This window comes from Phyllobates terribilis, unplaced genomic scaffold, assembly GCF_046119375.1.
Source record: "Phyllobates terribilis strain yellow unplaced genomic scaffold, ASM4611937v1 Scaffold_7__3_contigs__length_470593459, whole genome shotgun sequence".
Taxonomy (NCBI): domain Eukaryota; kingdom Metazoa; phylum Chordata; class Amphibia; order Anura; family Dendrobatidae; genus Phyllobates; species Phyllobates terribilis.
The window spans coordinates 237,284,124-237,299,520 of record NW_027362767.1 but is presented as its reverse complement, the minus strand read 5'-3'; the positions used below and the strand labels follow the sequence as shown (position 1 = coordinate 237,299,520).

At 52.7% G+C, this 15,397-nt stretch overlaps 1 protein-coding gene across 2 annotated transcripts in view; it reads right to left on the bottom strand.

The window, feature by feature from the left end:
• WHRN (whirlin) overlaps positions 1 to 15,397 on the bottom strand; it is a 240,484-nt gene that overhangs the window by 155,136 nt on the left and 69,951 nt on the right. The window contains exon 1 of one of the 2 annotated variants that reach the window (XM_073639870.1): positions 3,662 to 3,723. The exons of the other annotated variant lie outside the window; for it this stretch is intronic. The gene's annotated coding sequence lies outside the window, so the exon portion shown is untranslated. Of the gene's footprint in view, positions 1 to 3,661; positions 3,724 to 15,397 lie in introns of those variants that run through there. 2 annotated transcript variants of the gene reach the window in all.

Here is a 15,397-nt window from a genome sequence, read left to right as displayed (position 1 = left end):
CCTAGGCTGATCTGATATCACCCTGTCTCCCCTGCTATCCCTATATTGGTTCTTCACCAATCGCCGCACAGGAACCTACCCCTGTATTTCCCTAGCACTTGGCCCTGGATAGGGAAGGGGGGGGTGAGCACTAGTCGATCTCCACTAACAACTAAAGACAACAAGGTAGACAGACACGGGGAAAAAATAACTTAGCTTGAGCAGACTTCAGAGCGATAACACACACGTCCTCTTAGCACCAGAGAGGAAGTAAACTGACTGCACTTGCTCCAAGCTTTCACAAGGAAACATGTGAATATCACCGACACTGCCTTGCATTAAAGTGAAACTATTTAAACACCCAGGCAAGGGTGTCAATTTGTGCAGGAGGGAGGTAGCCGCTGGGTCCTAGAGTGAAACAGCTAAGAAGGTGTCTGTAATGTCAAACGAAGAGATCTTCTTCAACCAACTGCAGGTCAACTGTCTGTCACATCTGACACACCCGTGACACATGCTGTATTTGCTACCTAGCAGTACCCTCATCTGGCTGATTGATAAGTCATTTGCTCTGGTACATTGTCACTGACCTATCAATCAGCCAAAGGAGGGTGCTGCTTTTTAGGAAATACAACGTGAGGCTGAGGAGCTGTAAGTGTGTCTTCACCATCCCAATGCACTTCCAGACATTTCTCACTGCTGGAACAGCATTTTGGGATGATAAAGGGATTGACTGGCTATTCTTTTAAAGGTTTACACAGTCATATAAATGACTTGGCAGAGGAGGGCTTAAAGTTTCTGACTGGTTTCCTTTAAAATCAGTGAGTGTAACAGCTGTCAGACACACAGCGATCATATTCTATCACCTTATAAGATGGTATTATTATCCATTTTACACAGCATTCACAAAAGAAACTAAGCAGAGATCACAACCAGGGCCGGCTCCAGGCTTTTGTGGGCCCAGGGCGAAAGAGCCTCAGTGGGCCCCTTCAACACATACCACGATTCATGATGCACAGATACCGCAGATATATATCTCTCTATATATATACAGTACAGACCAAAAGTTTGGACACACCTTCTCATTTAAAGATTTTTCTGTATTTTCATGACTTTGAAAATTGTACATTCACACTGAAGGCATCAAAACTATGAATTAACACATGTGGAATTATATACTTAACAAAAAAGTGTGAAAGAACTGAAAATATGTCTTATATTCTAGGTTCTTCAAAGTAGCCACCTTTTGCTTTGATGACTGCTTTGCACACTCTTGGCATTCTCTTGATGAGCTTCAAGAGGTAGATACCATGGAATATCCCCCCTGATGAAGCTATAACTCAAAGAGGAAATGTATGTTGTGGTTTGTAAACGGGGGATTTCTCCTCTGTGGGGTCTATGCATGGCGCTACACTATGCCAAAGTTGGGCATGGCATCCTTTAACCATACTTTGTATTTGTAACATCATGCCTCATTTTTGTGATCATTCACTATTTGTCCCTTTGTGATATGATGTTTTACGATCTTTGTGGTCTGTAGACAAACATGGTCATTTGTGATCATTATAATATACAATTGATATGGACTGACATTATTATGTTTACTATTAAGTACATTTTATTACAATATGCTATTTTATCACTGTACTGAACACATAACTTGTGGACCTTTGGCTGTATGTAATTGATTGTACATTCGTGTCTGCTATGCATTGACCTCTTTTTGTATCCACCTTTCTGGTTTCAGAAAGAAGCTGTGAAAATGATATATCATCACTTGATTAAAATATCTTAAATTGCACACCTTCTCTCCTCTTTTTCTCTTTTTCTTTTTGTTATCCACGGTCGGAGTTTCATGTGCCTGGTGACCATAGGTCCCCTAGACATAATTTATGGATTATATGGAAATCTTATATCAGAGATCACAACTAGATGCAGAGGGGTCTAAAATAAAGTATTTTTGACTGGGGAACTTTTTTTTTAAAGAGTCTATCTTTATTTTAGCATTTATTGTTCCTTCGGGCATTTTTTGTCAGACTTTGTAATTTTAAATTAATTCATTTCCGAGGCCTCGGATTTCCGAGGAATGTTAAATGAGAGCGCATTCCTAATTATAGACTGTGTTTTACGATAAGCCGGGCTATGCTCAGAGCTGGAAAATGCCTTAAGTGTGGATATTTAGTTTATCTTAAACGTTGTCAACGAGGCATTCTGTAACTGAATTTCTTTAATGCACCGAAAGTCATGCGAAGTTGCGGACTAAATCTCCCTTAATCTACACTATGAGAGTGGTTTTAAAACTAATATCACATAAAAAAAAAATTAAATGTTGCGGAGGTTGAATTATGCTGCTCAATTATTGCTCTTTAACATCAGATGAGTGACGGATCACTTAAGAGGAGAGAAACGCGCAGATTATCATAGCAGCAGGATCTGGAGACAGGTACACTTTATTTATACGGAGAATGAGATTTATAATAGGCCTGAAGCCAAATGATGCATCTGTAGATACATTCAGGAATCAGACTAGTGGGTGCCAGATCAATGTAAGGCAGTTGGGGGAGATTAAATTAGCCTTTATCTTTTATTAAAAGGCATAAGCCTTTTCACCTTCACTGTTGCTAGCCCGCCTGCGGGTATTAGAACAATAAACAAATCAGTTCACTGTAGAGATGGCATTTCAATCCTCGAGCGGATGATGAAACCTCAGGAAAACAAACCCAAGCAGATATTCTGGTGCACAGTTGTACATATAAATACATCTAAGCACATAGACAGAAAAAGAAGGCCACAAATCAAAGCACGGAGTCCCCAAAGCTATAACATTTTGCAGTGCACCTCTCAATAAATGTCATATCAAAATCAACAAAATGTCTGGTTGGATATACAGCAAACTGTTGAAGGGTATCACAATCACCCTGGTTCTAGCCTTGGAATTTCTAATCACTGGGAAATCAGGGATCCGTGAAATGAAATTTGTATATAGACCTGTGCAGGTGTAAGGGGCTCAAGGTGGTAGCCATGGGCGAGGTTCTCGTTTTCCGCGCCCAGGCCTGCTACCGAAAAACTGGGTCTTGTTTCGGTGTGTGTACGGCAATGTTTCAGTTAAAAACACCTCCCAGGTTTGGTAGGCCATGCAGAGCGCGGAATCGGCTCCCTTAGACCCCACGACAAGGAGTCCAGACCAGTCCAATACAACAAAGTCCTTTTTACTAGCAGGCTTGCGCCCAGAAAGTAATAGGAGATAGCGTTATGTTCCTTTACACTAAACAGTGGTATGTTTTCAATAGCGTCACCGTTGCTGAAATAGGGACTATTACTGTGCTGCTGGTGAAGTCGGGAACCTCCTTTCTTTTCCTAGTTAGTGCCACTTTGAGCTGTGCTTGTTCCTATGGCCACTATCCTCCAGCCCACTTCTAGGGAGCCAAGTAATGATGCACCACTTGCTTTCAACTTACGCAGTGTTCCCCCAGCCTTGCTGACTCTGTCTTCCTGAATGTAGCTTCTAAGACCTGGCTGACACTAGTACGTTCCTCAGAGTCCCTTAGGGATCTCCCAAAATCTCCTGGCTGAAAATTTCCTGGACTCGCCTGCTTGCAGAAGACCGCTGCCACTGTTTGGTTCTTCTCTTTGTGTTTCTTGAGTTTCCTGCTCTCTTCGCCCACACACGCCCGATGAAAATCACCTTTTCTGAGAGTGTCCTTTCCTCTTCCTTTCTTTCTTCGGACTCCCTACTAAACTGAAGCTGAAACTAACCCACAGGTCCCTGTTACTCCTCCCCAACCCTGGGCTGGCCCTACAGTTAACCCTAACATGCCTGACTAGCAGGAAGTGCAGCCTCTAGGAGGATAACACATACAAACAGTACATTTAAAATACCAGGAGTTTTCCAGAGAGGTGAAACGTCATCCTCTCGACTCCACCCTCACACAGGCAACATGGTGGGTCAGTGGTTAGCACTGTTGACTTGGGTCATGGATTTGAGTCTGACCAAGGGCAACATCTGAATAAAGTTTGCTTGTTCTCCCCATACCTTGGTTTCCTCACGCATATGTAGCACCCCGAGGACTCGGCTGCTACAGGGGTATTGCACCTCGATCCAGAGGTGTGGTATTCCACTCCCGGGTAAGGATGGAGTGTGGAACTGGGCTCAGTTAGCTGCATGCACTACACTCACCCCATTTCCGGGGGACAGATCAACGGTACTCCCACCAGATAGATGTGCAGGTACGACAGCTTCTGTCCCTGGCTGGAGTGGGGGGGGGGAACATCCCAGTGGTGTAGGAGCAGACAGGGGAGGGACTCTGGGCATAGGTAGGAGCCCATTGGTTGCTGGTCACCTGGGCTCGGGTGTCAGAAGGGAGTATATAAGGTGGGCACCATGATAGAAGAGGAGAAGAGAAGAGGAGGAGTAGAGTGGAGCTCAGTCAGAGAGGGCTGACAGGGAGCTGTGGCTCAGTCTGGGCCCAGCTCCAGAGCCAGGCCTGTAGTGGAGGCCTGAAGCAGAGAGAGAGAGAGAGTGAAGGAAGAGGAAGAAGGAACAGAAACACCAGGAAAGGCCCAGAGACGCAAGAAAAGAGGGAACCCTAAGATCCCACGGAATAACGGGTGAAGGGTTGGCAGAACAGGGTACCGGATCCCAAACTGGTGGAGGCCAATTATCCTTAGCCAGGAACCGGAGGTCGTGGTCAAGTCTTGGCACGACCCCTCACCATATCCACCAGGAAGGCATACCGTATAGGGTCAGGGAAGCCGGGAAAGGTTTCGCCACCAGAAGGCCCGAGGGAGCCGGACAAAGGTGGGTCCCTGGTGGGGACGGCCAGTAGGAAGGAAGAGAGGGGAGCTCTGGACCACGCTCTGGAATTGCCTGGGAGTTGGCCGAGTCCCGCACCTGGTGGACGCAGCACGGCTCGGGTGGTCCTAACTGTGCACAAGGGACCTGATAAAGAACTGTGAGTAAAGCTGTGAAAACTGCAATTGCAAGTCTCAGTGATTCCTTGTCGCACCGGTACCATCAGTGCTGGGACATACACACCATCTCTCCCAACATCATTCTCATCCTCTGCCCTGAGGCCATACCCCTCCCGTTGGGGGTTATACCATCCACGCTGCACATCCGTACCACCGGCCTCAGCGGACTGCCCTGCAGCGGCGGCTTCATAGCCGCATTCAACGGGTGGCGTAGTCGGACACTAATACCATCATACCAATAACTGCCACTTAGTTTGACACCCTGGGCACGGACTGGGTCACCGCCACGAGGACTACTACCCCTATCGGATCCGGCTCCGGGTATTCCCCGCGTGCGCAACGCTACACAACATGGCCCAGGGGGCGAGTCAACTTTGGCGTAGTCGGCAGGATCCCGTGCCCGCAACCATCGGGTACTGCGTGCCTGAAGAAAAGTTCATATATACCTCAAAAAGAAGCCTCCCGCCAATTCCAGGGGATTCCCGCCATCGGACCCCATCTGGGGTCGTTTCCCGCCGTTTGCCCGCCATCTGCAGCCTTTGCACGCCATCTGCGGAGTTTCCCGCCATCAGGGGACGATTCCCGCCATCTTGGACAGTTTCCCGCCCTGGCAGAGCGGACGCCATTGTGGGCGTGCCAGAGGGTGGCAAGGGGTCACCTCCCATCGTGGGCATGGCCCCAGAGTGGCGCCAAAGGAGGGGACCGCTCCCACCAGCCGAGACTACAATCATGGAGATGTCCATCAAAGTGGGGAGTCTGCCCCTGAAACTGACTGTCACTAAGTTGCCCCGGGACCACTCCCAATGGGGGCGGATAGGGAACAAAACAGAGAGGATGGGTGCGGCCTGGAGGAGTCTGGACAGATCGCACCCGGGAATGGAGGAAGCGCCCAGCGATGCCGGCACCTCGGTCCGGAGCCTGCTGCAGGCCGCAATGCCAGGCAGCCTAGTGGAGATCCTGGCACAGCTCCCCAGAGACCCGGAGCGTGCACAGGCAGCGCTGGAGGACTTGGACCGGAGGATGGCCCGAGCACAGCAGGATGCGCTGGCCGAGTGGAGTAGGGAGATGGCCCAGCAGGCTGGGATCCGCCAGCAGGAGGCGCCACCCGCAACGTGGAGCATGTCTGCCCCTGAGGATGGTGCAGGAGCGACGAAGGCCGGAGACGACGCCGCGGAGGGAGTCGCAAGGATGGAAGCAGGTAATGGGGACGTCACTACCCCGAGCCCAGTAGCCGCAAGCCTGCCCCAGCTCCCCGTCGCAGAGCCCGAAGTCCTACTCACCACGCCCGTTGCCGCACCGCCACTGCTCCCAACTAGGCCTCAAGCGGCAGGAGCCGCGGTCACGCCCCCTTGCGCGCCACGCCCCTTGACCCTGAGCGCGGCGAAACAGGAAGTGCCACCGGCCTGGTCGCAAGGCCTAGTGAACCCGGGCGCCGCTGCCCCTACAGCGCCCTCCTCCTCAACGGTGCCATCCCTGGACCCAGATAGGATTCCCCCGGCCTGGTCGCAGGGTCGAGTACCCCCGGGCGCCGCGGCCCTCACAGCGCCCTCTACCTCAACAGTGCCACCCCTGGGCGCGGATCTCTTCGCGCAACACACCAGCCCGGACGGGCTGCCTTTCGTGTGGCCACCGGAGTACGTCAACCCCCGACTCCGGAAGGAACGGCCCCTGTGTGAGCCTCTGATCCCGGCTCCGGAGCCCGCCAAAATCGCTCCGCTCCCGCTGGAGGACACTCAATTTGCATGGGATCCCACCGGTGAGAATCTCATGGGGTTCACCCAGGAGACCCGGGCGGATGCAGCCCGGCGTGAGGAGTGCTGCCGTCAACAGCTGGAGGTCTTTGGAAGAGAACGGCGAGAGAGGCGGATCCGAGAGGAACAGCTGCAGGCCCGGAGCGCGGAGCAGAAGCGCAGGACCCGACAAGATCCCCGAGCCGCCCGCGGTCCCCGAGTCCACGGGACCGTAATAAAGTTCCAGCTGGAGCATGGCTGGGGCTTTATCCGAGACCATCAAACCCCCGGCGACGTCTTTGTCACCCGCAGGTATGTCGAGAGCCACCTGCCGGAGGGACACCGTGGACGTGATCTCTACCCGGGTGATGTGGTCACCTTCACCCGGCACAAGGGTGCCAAGGGACCGTATGCCCTCCACGTACACCGGCTAACTGAGGAGCTACAGTACGGGGAAAGCCAAGAGGGTCCGGACAGATCTGAAGACTACCCGGAAGAACAAGGAGGACACCATTATTAGAGAATGGTAAAGTGGAACTGTATATAGTTACCCGTCGGGGTACAAGAACTGTTGTGAAATTGTTGATTGTGTGAACTGTTACCTGTGTGCCCCTAATCCCGTACCAGGCTGAGGACTGTGAGCAGCCATTTCCCTATTCCCACTGGCCGAGGACTGAGAGCGGCCATACCCTTGTAAATAGTTGCGCTTCTTAAAGCGCCCCCTATTGGTTTTATAAGAACTGCCTTTCTACCTTGGAATTATTGACTGTTGCACTTTTACCTGGTCACAAGTAGCACCGTGGCCAGAAGATCAAGAATATGTTTTGAAAATGTTTGTGTGAAAATGTCTTAATATGGAAAGTTTAAAATGCTGCTAAGATAAGAATGCCAAAAGTTTTATATAATGTTTTATAGAAATGTTTTATACCTGTAACGTTAAGAGAAAGAAGAAAAGAGTACCTCCCATAAAGGGATGATTGAAAGTTGATATGTCTTACATGTGAATGTACACTTTAAAATTTTTGTATGTTTTAATTTGCTTTTGCTCTTTTCCAGCCCGAGGACGTGCTGTGATTTACCAGGGGGGAATGTAGCACCCCGAGGACTCGGCTGCTACAGGGGTATTGCACCTCGATCCAGAGGTGTGGTATTCCACTCCCGGGTAAGGATGGAGTGTGGAACTGGGCTCAGTTAGCTGCATGCACTACACTCACCCCATTTCCGGGGGACAGATCAACGGTACTCCCACCAGATAGATGTGCAGGTACGACAGCTTCTGTCCCTGGCTGGAGTGGGGGGGGGAGGAACATCCCAGTGGTGTAGGAGCAGACAGGGGAGGGACTCTGGGCATAGGTAGGAGCCCATTGGTTGCTGGTCACCTGGGCTCGGGTGTCAGAAGGGAGTATATAAGGTGGGCACCATGATAGAAGAGGAGAAGAGAAGAGGAGGAGTAGAGTGGAGCTCAGTCAGAGAGGGCTGACAGGGAGCTGTGGCTCAGTCTGGGCCCAGCTCCAGAGCCAGGCCTGTAGTGGAGGCCTGAAGCAGAGAGAGAGAGAGAGTGAAGGAAGAGGAAGAAGGAACAGAAACACCAGGAAAGGCCCAGAGACGCAAGAAAAGAGGGAACCCTAAGATCCCACGGAATAACGGGTGAAGGGTTGGCAGAACAGGGTACCGGATCCCAAACTGGTGGAGGCCAATTATCCTTAGCCAGGAACCGGAGGTCGTGGTCAAGTCTTGGCACGACCCCTCACCATATCCACCAGGAAGGCATACCGTATAGGGTCAGGGAAGCCGGGAAAGGTTTCGCCACCAGAAGGCCCGAGGGAGCCGGACAAAGGTGGGTCCCTGGTGGGGACGGCCAGTAGGAAGGAAGAGAGGGGAGCTCTGGACCACGCTCTGGAATTGCCTGGGAGTTGGCCGAGTCCCGCACCTGGTGGACGCAGCACGGCTCGGGTGGTCCTAACTGTGCACAAGGGACCTGATAAAGAACTGTGAGTAAAGCTGTGAAAACTGCAATTGCAAGTCTCAGTGATTCCTTGTCGCACCGGTACCATCAGTGCTGGGACATACACACCATCTCTCCCAACATCATTCTCATCCTCTGCCCTGAGGCCATACCCCTCCCGTTGGGGGTTATACCATCCACGCTGCACATCCGTACCACCGGCCTCAGCGGACTGCCCTGCAGCGGCGGCTTCATAGCCGCATTCAACGGGTGGCGTAGTCGGACACTAATACCATCATACCAATAACTGCCACTTAGTTTGACACCCTGGGCACGGACTGGGTCACCGCCACGAGGACTACTACCCCTATCGGATCCGGCTCCGGGTATTCCCCGCGTGCGCAACGCTACACAACATGGCCCAGGGGGCGAGTCAACTTTGGCGTAGTCGGCAGGATCCCGTGCCCGCAACCATCGGGTACTGCGTGCCTGAAGAAAAGTTCATATATACCTCAAAAAGAAGCCTCCCGCCAATTCCAGGGGATTCCCGCCATCGGACCCCATCTGGGGTCGTTTCCCGCCGTTTGCCCGCCATCTGCAGCCTTTGCACGCCATCTGCGGAGTTTCCCGCCATCAGGGGACGATTCCCGCCATCTTGGACAGTTTCCCGCCCTGGCAGAGCGGACGCCATTGTGGGCGTGCCAGAGGGTGGCAAGGGGTCACCTCCCATCGTGGGCATGGCCCCAGAGTGGCGCCAAAGGAGGGGACCGCTCCCACCAGCCGAGACTACAATCATGGAGATGTCCATCAAAGTGGGGGGTCTGCCCCTGAAACTGACTGTCACTAAGTTGCCCCGGGACCACTCCCAATGGGGGCGGATAGGGAACAAAACAGAGAGGATGGGTGCGGCCTGGAGGAGTCTGGACAGATCGCACCCGGGAATGGAGGAAGCGCCCAGCGATGCCGGCACCTCGGTCCGGAGCCTGCTGCAGGCCGCAATGCCAGGCAGCCTAGTGGAGATCCTGGCACAGCTCCCCAGAGACCCGGAGCGTGCACAGGCAGCGCTGGAGGACTTGGACCGGAGGATGGCCCGAGCACAGCAGGATGCGCTGGCCGAGTGGAGTAGGGAGATGGCCCAGCAGGCTGGGATCCGCCAGCAGGAGGCGCCACCCGCAACGTGGAGCATGTCTGCCCCTGAGGATGGTGCAGGAGCGACGAAGGCCGGAGACGACGCCGCGGAGGGAGTCGCAAGGATGGAAGCAGGTAATGGGGACGTCACTACCCCGAGCCCAGTAGCCGCAAGCCTGCCCCAGCTCCCCGTCGCAGAGCCCGAAGTCCTACTCACCACGCCCGTTGCCGCACCGCCACTGCTCCCAACTAGGCCTCAAGCGGCAGGAGCCGCGGTCACGCCCCCTTGCGCGCCACGCCCCTTGACCCTGAGCGCGGCGAAACAGGAAGTGCCACCGGCCTGGTCGCAAGGCCTAGTGAACCCGGGCGCCGCTGCCCCTACAGCGCCCTCCTCCTCAACGGTGCCATCCCTGGACCCAGATAGGATTCCCCCGGCCTGGTCGCAGGGTCGAGTACCCCCGGGCGCCGCGGCCCTCACAGCGCCCTCTACCTCAACAGTGCCACCCCTGGGCGCGGATCTCTTCGCGCAACACACCAGCCCGGACGGGCTGCCTTTCGTGTGGCCACCGGAGTACGTCAACCCCCGACTCCGGAAGGAACGGCCCCTGTGTGAGCCTCTGATCCCGGCTCCGGAGCCCGCCAAAATCGCTCCGCTCCCGCTGGAGGACACTCAATTTGCATGGGATCCCACCGGTGAGAATCTCATGGGGTTCACCCAGGAGACCCGGGCGGATGCAGCCCGGCGTGAGGAGTGCTGCCGTCAACAGCTGGAGGTCTTTGGAAGAGAACGGCGAGAGAGGCGGATCCGAGAGGAACAGCTGCAGGCCCGGAGCGCGGAGCAGAAGCGCAGGACCCGACAAGATCCCCGAGCCGCCCGCGGTCCCCGAGTCCACGGGACCGTAATAAAGTTCCAGCTGGAGCATGGCTGGGGCTTTATCCGAGACCATCAAACCCCCGGCGACGTCTTTGTCACCCGCAGGTATGTCGAGAGCCACCTGCCGGAGGGACACCGTGGACGTGATCTCTACCCGGGTGATGTGGTCACCTTCACCCGGCACAAGGGTGCCAAGGGACCGTATGCCCTCCACGTACACCGGCTAACTGAGGAGCTACAGTACGGGGAAAGCCAAGAGGGTCCGGACAGATCTGAAGACTACCCGGAAGAACAAGGAGGACACCATTATTAGAGAATGGTAAAGTGGAACTGTATATAGTTACCCGTCGGGGTACAAGAACTGTTGTGAAATTGTTGATTGTGTGAACTGTTACCTGTGTGCCCCTAATCCCGTACCAGGCTGAGGACTGTGAGCAGCCATTTCCCTATTCCCACTGGCCGAGGACTGAGAGCGGCCATACCCTTGTAAATAGTTGCGCTTCTTAAAGCGCCCCCTATTGGTTTTATAAGAACTGCCTTTCTACCTTGGAATTATTGACTGTTGCACTTTTACCTGGTCACAAGTAGCACCGTGGCCAGAAGATCAAGAATATGTTTTGAAAATGTTTGTGTGAAAATGTCTTAATATGGAAAGTTTAAAATGCTGCTAAGATAAGAATGCCAAAAGTTTTATATAATGTTTTATAGAAATGTTTTATACCTGTAACGTTAAGAGAAAGAAGAAAAGAGTACCTCCCATAAAGGGATGATTGAAAGTTGATATGTCTTACATGTGAATGTACACTTTAAAATTTTTGTATGTTTTAATTTGCTTTTGCTCTTTTCCAGCCCGAGGACGTGCTGTGATTTACCAGGGGGGAATGTAGCACCCCGAGGACTCGGCTGCTACAGGGGTATTGCACCTCGATCCAGAGGTGTGGTATTCCACTCCCGGGTAAGGATGGAGTGTGGAACTGGGCTCAGTTAGCTGCATGCACTACACTCACCCCATTTCCGGGGGACAGATCAACGGTACTCCCACCAGATAGATGTGCAGGTACGACAGCTTCTGTCCCTGGCTGGAGTGGGGGGGGGGAGGAACATCCCAGTGGTGTAGGAGCAGACAGGGGAGGGACTCTGGGCATAGGTAGGAGCCCATTGGTTGCTGGTCACCTGGGCTCGGGTGTCAGAAGGGAGTATATAAGGTGGGCACCATGATAGAAGAGGAGAAGAGAAGAGGAGGAGTAGAGTGGAGCTCAGTCAGAGAGGGCTGACAGGGAGCTGTGGCTCAGTCTGGGCCCAGCTCCAGAGCCAGGCCTGTAGTGGAGGCCTGAAGCAGAGAGAGAGAGAGAGTGAAGGAAGAGGAAGAAGGAACAGAAACACCAGGAAAGGCCCAGAGACGCAAGAAAAGAGGGAACCCTAAGATCCCACGGAATAACGGGTGAAGGGTTGGCAGAACAGGGTACCGGATCCCAAACTGGTGGAGGCCAATTATCCTTAGCCAGGAACCGGAGGTCGTGGTCAAGTCTTGGCACGACCCCTCACCATATCCACCAGGAAGGCATACCGTATAGGGTCAGGGAAGCCGGGAAAGGTTTCGCCACCAGAAGGCCCGAGGGAGCCGGACAAAGGTGGGTCCCTGGTGGGGACGGCCAGTAGGAAGGAAGAGAGGGGAGCTCTGGACCACGCTCTGGAATTGCCTGGGAGTTGGCCGAGTCCCGCACCTGGTGGACGCAGCACGGCTCGGGTGGTCCTAACTGTGCACAAGGGACCTGATAAAGAACTGTGAGTAAAGCTGTGAAAACTGCAATTGCAAGTCTCAGTGATTCCTTGTCGCACCGGTACCATCAGTGCTGGGACATACACACCATCTCTCCCAACATCATTCTCATCCTCTGCCCTGAGGCCATACCCCTCCCGTTGGGGGTTATACCATCCACGCTGCACATCCGTACCACCGGCCTCAGCGGACTGCCCTGCAGCGGCGGCTTCATAGCCGCATTCAACGGGTGGCGTAGTCGGACACTAATACCATCATACCAATAACTGCCACTTAGTTTGACACCCTGGGCACGGACCGGGTCACCGCCACGAGGACTACTACCCCTATCGGATCCGGCTCCGGGTATTCCCCGCGTGCGCAACGCTACACAACATGGCCCAGGGGGCGAGTCACATACATGAAGGTACATGTGATCTACAATAGGGATAGGGACCAATGACAATCAATGTACAGTGCTGCAGAATATGTTACGTATGTATATACAGTACAGACCAAGAGTTTGGACACACCTTCTCATTTAAAGATTTTTCTGTATTTTCCTGACTATGAAAATTGTACATTCACACTGAAGGCATCAAAACTATGAATTAACTCATGTGGAATTATATACTTAACAAAAAGTGTGAAACAACTGAAAATATGTCTTATATTCTAGGTTCTTCAAAGTAGCCACCTTTTGCTTTGATGACTGCTTTGCACACTCTTGGCATTCTCTTGATGAGCTTCAAGAGGTAGTCACCGGAAATGGTTTTCACTTCACAGGTGTGCCCTGTCAGGTTTAATAAGTGGGATTTCTTGCCTTAAAAAAGGGGTTGGGACATCCTGCATGGGGCATTATAAGGGAGGGGGGGTGTGTGACATCCTGCATGGGGCATTATAAGGAAAGGGTTGTGGTGTCATCCTGCATGGGGCATTATAAGGTGGGGTGACATCCTACATGGGGCATTATATGGAGGGGAACAGCCTGCATGGGGCATTATGTGGGGGGAACAGCCTGCGTGGGGAATTATGTGCGGGGGAACAGCCTGCATGGGGCATTATGTGGGGGGGGGACAGCCTGCATGAGGCATTATGTGTGGGGAACAGCCTGCATGGAGCTTTATATGGGAGCCAGTATTCTGTATGGAGCGTTATATGGGGGCCAGTATTCTGTATGGAGCGTTATATGGGGGCCAGTATTCTGTATGGAGCGTTATATGGGGGCCAGTATCCTGAATGGAGCGTTATATGGGGGCCAGTATCCTGCATGGAGCATTATATGGGGGCCAGTATCCTGCATGGAGCGTTATATGGGGGCCAGCATCCTGTATGAAGTGATATATGGGGGCCAGTATTCCATATGGAGCGTTATATGGCGGCCAGTATCCTGTATGGAGTGGTATATGGGGGCCAGTATTCCGTATGGAGCGTTATATGGGGTCAGTATTTTGTATGGAGCATTTTATGGGGGCCAGTATTCTGTGTGGAGCATTATATGGGGGCCAGTATCCTGTATGGAGCATTATATGGGGGCCAGTATTCTGTATGGAGCGTTATATGGGGGCCAGTATCCTGTATGGAGCGTTATATGGGAGCCAGTTTTCTGTATGGAGCGTTATATGGGGGCCAGTATCCTGCATGGAGCATTATATGGGGGCCAGTATCCTGCCTGGAGCGTTATATGGGGGCCAGTACTCTGTATGGAGCGTTATATGGGGGCCAGTATCCCCTGTATGGAGCGTTATATGGGGGCCAGTATTCTGTATGGAGCATTATATGGGGGCCAGTGTTCTGTATGGAGCATTATATGGGGGCCAGTATCCTGTATGGAGCGTTATATGGGAGCCAGTTTTCTGCATGGAGCATTATATGGGGGCCAGTATCCTGCCTGAAGCATTATATGGGAGCCAGTATTCTGTATGGAGAGTTATATGAGGGCCAATATTCTGTATGGAGAGTTATATGAGGGCCAGTATTCTGTATGGAGCGTTATATGGGGGCCAGTATCCTGTATGGAGCGTTATATGGGGTCCAGTATCCTGTATGGGGCATTTTATGGCGGCCAGTATACTGTGTGGAGCGATTCGCCGGTTTCTGAGCTGTTGTGGAAATTACAATAGATATCACTCATGTAATGTAAGAAGTGAAATCTTTGCATTGTACTATATATATATTTCTCTTCGGTATCTGTGACCATGGCTTGCCCCCCCCCCCCCTAGTTTTGATCCTGGGTACGCCCATGTAAGGGGAGCACCGTCAGAAGGAGTATAAGAGGGAAGGGAACCATCTAGAAGCAGTCCAGTATAGAGGAGAGAGAGTTGGGAGCAGGAGCTCAGAAGGAGCTCTGCTCAGGATGAGTGTAGAAAGGAGCAGGGCCCAGTCTGAGAGGCCCAGGAGGAGAGACTGAAGAGAAGAGAGGAGTGGTGAGGAGGGTTCCAAGAGGTACTGAGGGGATCCCAGGGGCACGGTGAGTGTGAATGCCACCCGTGCGCCCGAATCTACACTGACGTGGAGGGATCGGGCCGCAGAGAGGGGACCGGTCCCTAAACTAGAGGAGAACAACCAAGCTCAGCTAGATAACCGGAGGCTGCTGCATTTTCAAGGTGCTGCAGCCAACAACCACAATTACATCGCCGAAAAGGTGGCGGCATAGGGTCCAGGGGACTGTACGTCACCCGACAAGACCAGAGGCTACTGGCTTGGGACACTGATTGTGAGGCGCAGGGCAGGAGGGTGAGAGCCAGCGCAGTGAGATGACAAGGAACGGTACATAGAACGGTGTCCCGTCCAAGTGCTCCTGAAATATCTGAGAGTTTGCTGGATCACTACCCCGGAGGACACAGGACGACGTGGGCGGTTATAATCCGGAAAGTGTAACCTGAGGAACTTAACAATTGTGAGTACAAAATTGAACCAACAAACATCTACCTCATAAATTCCCTATCTACTGCCCTGGAGCTAAGCTCTGCCTGTGGAGAGCTGAACCAACTCTGCTGCGTCACCATCAGCTC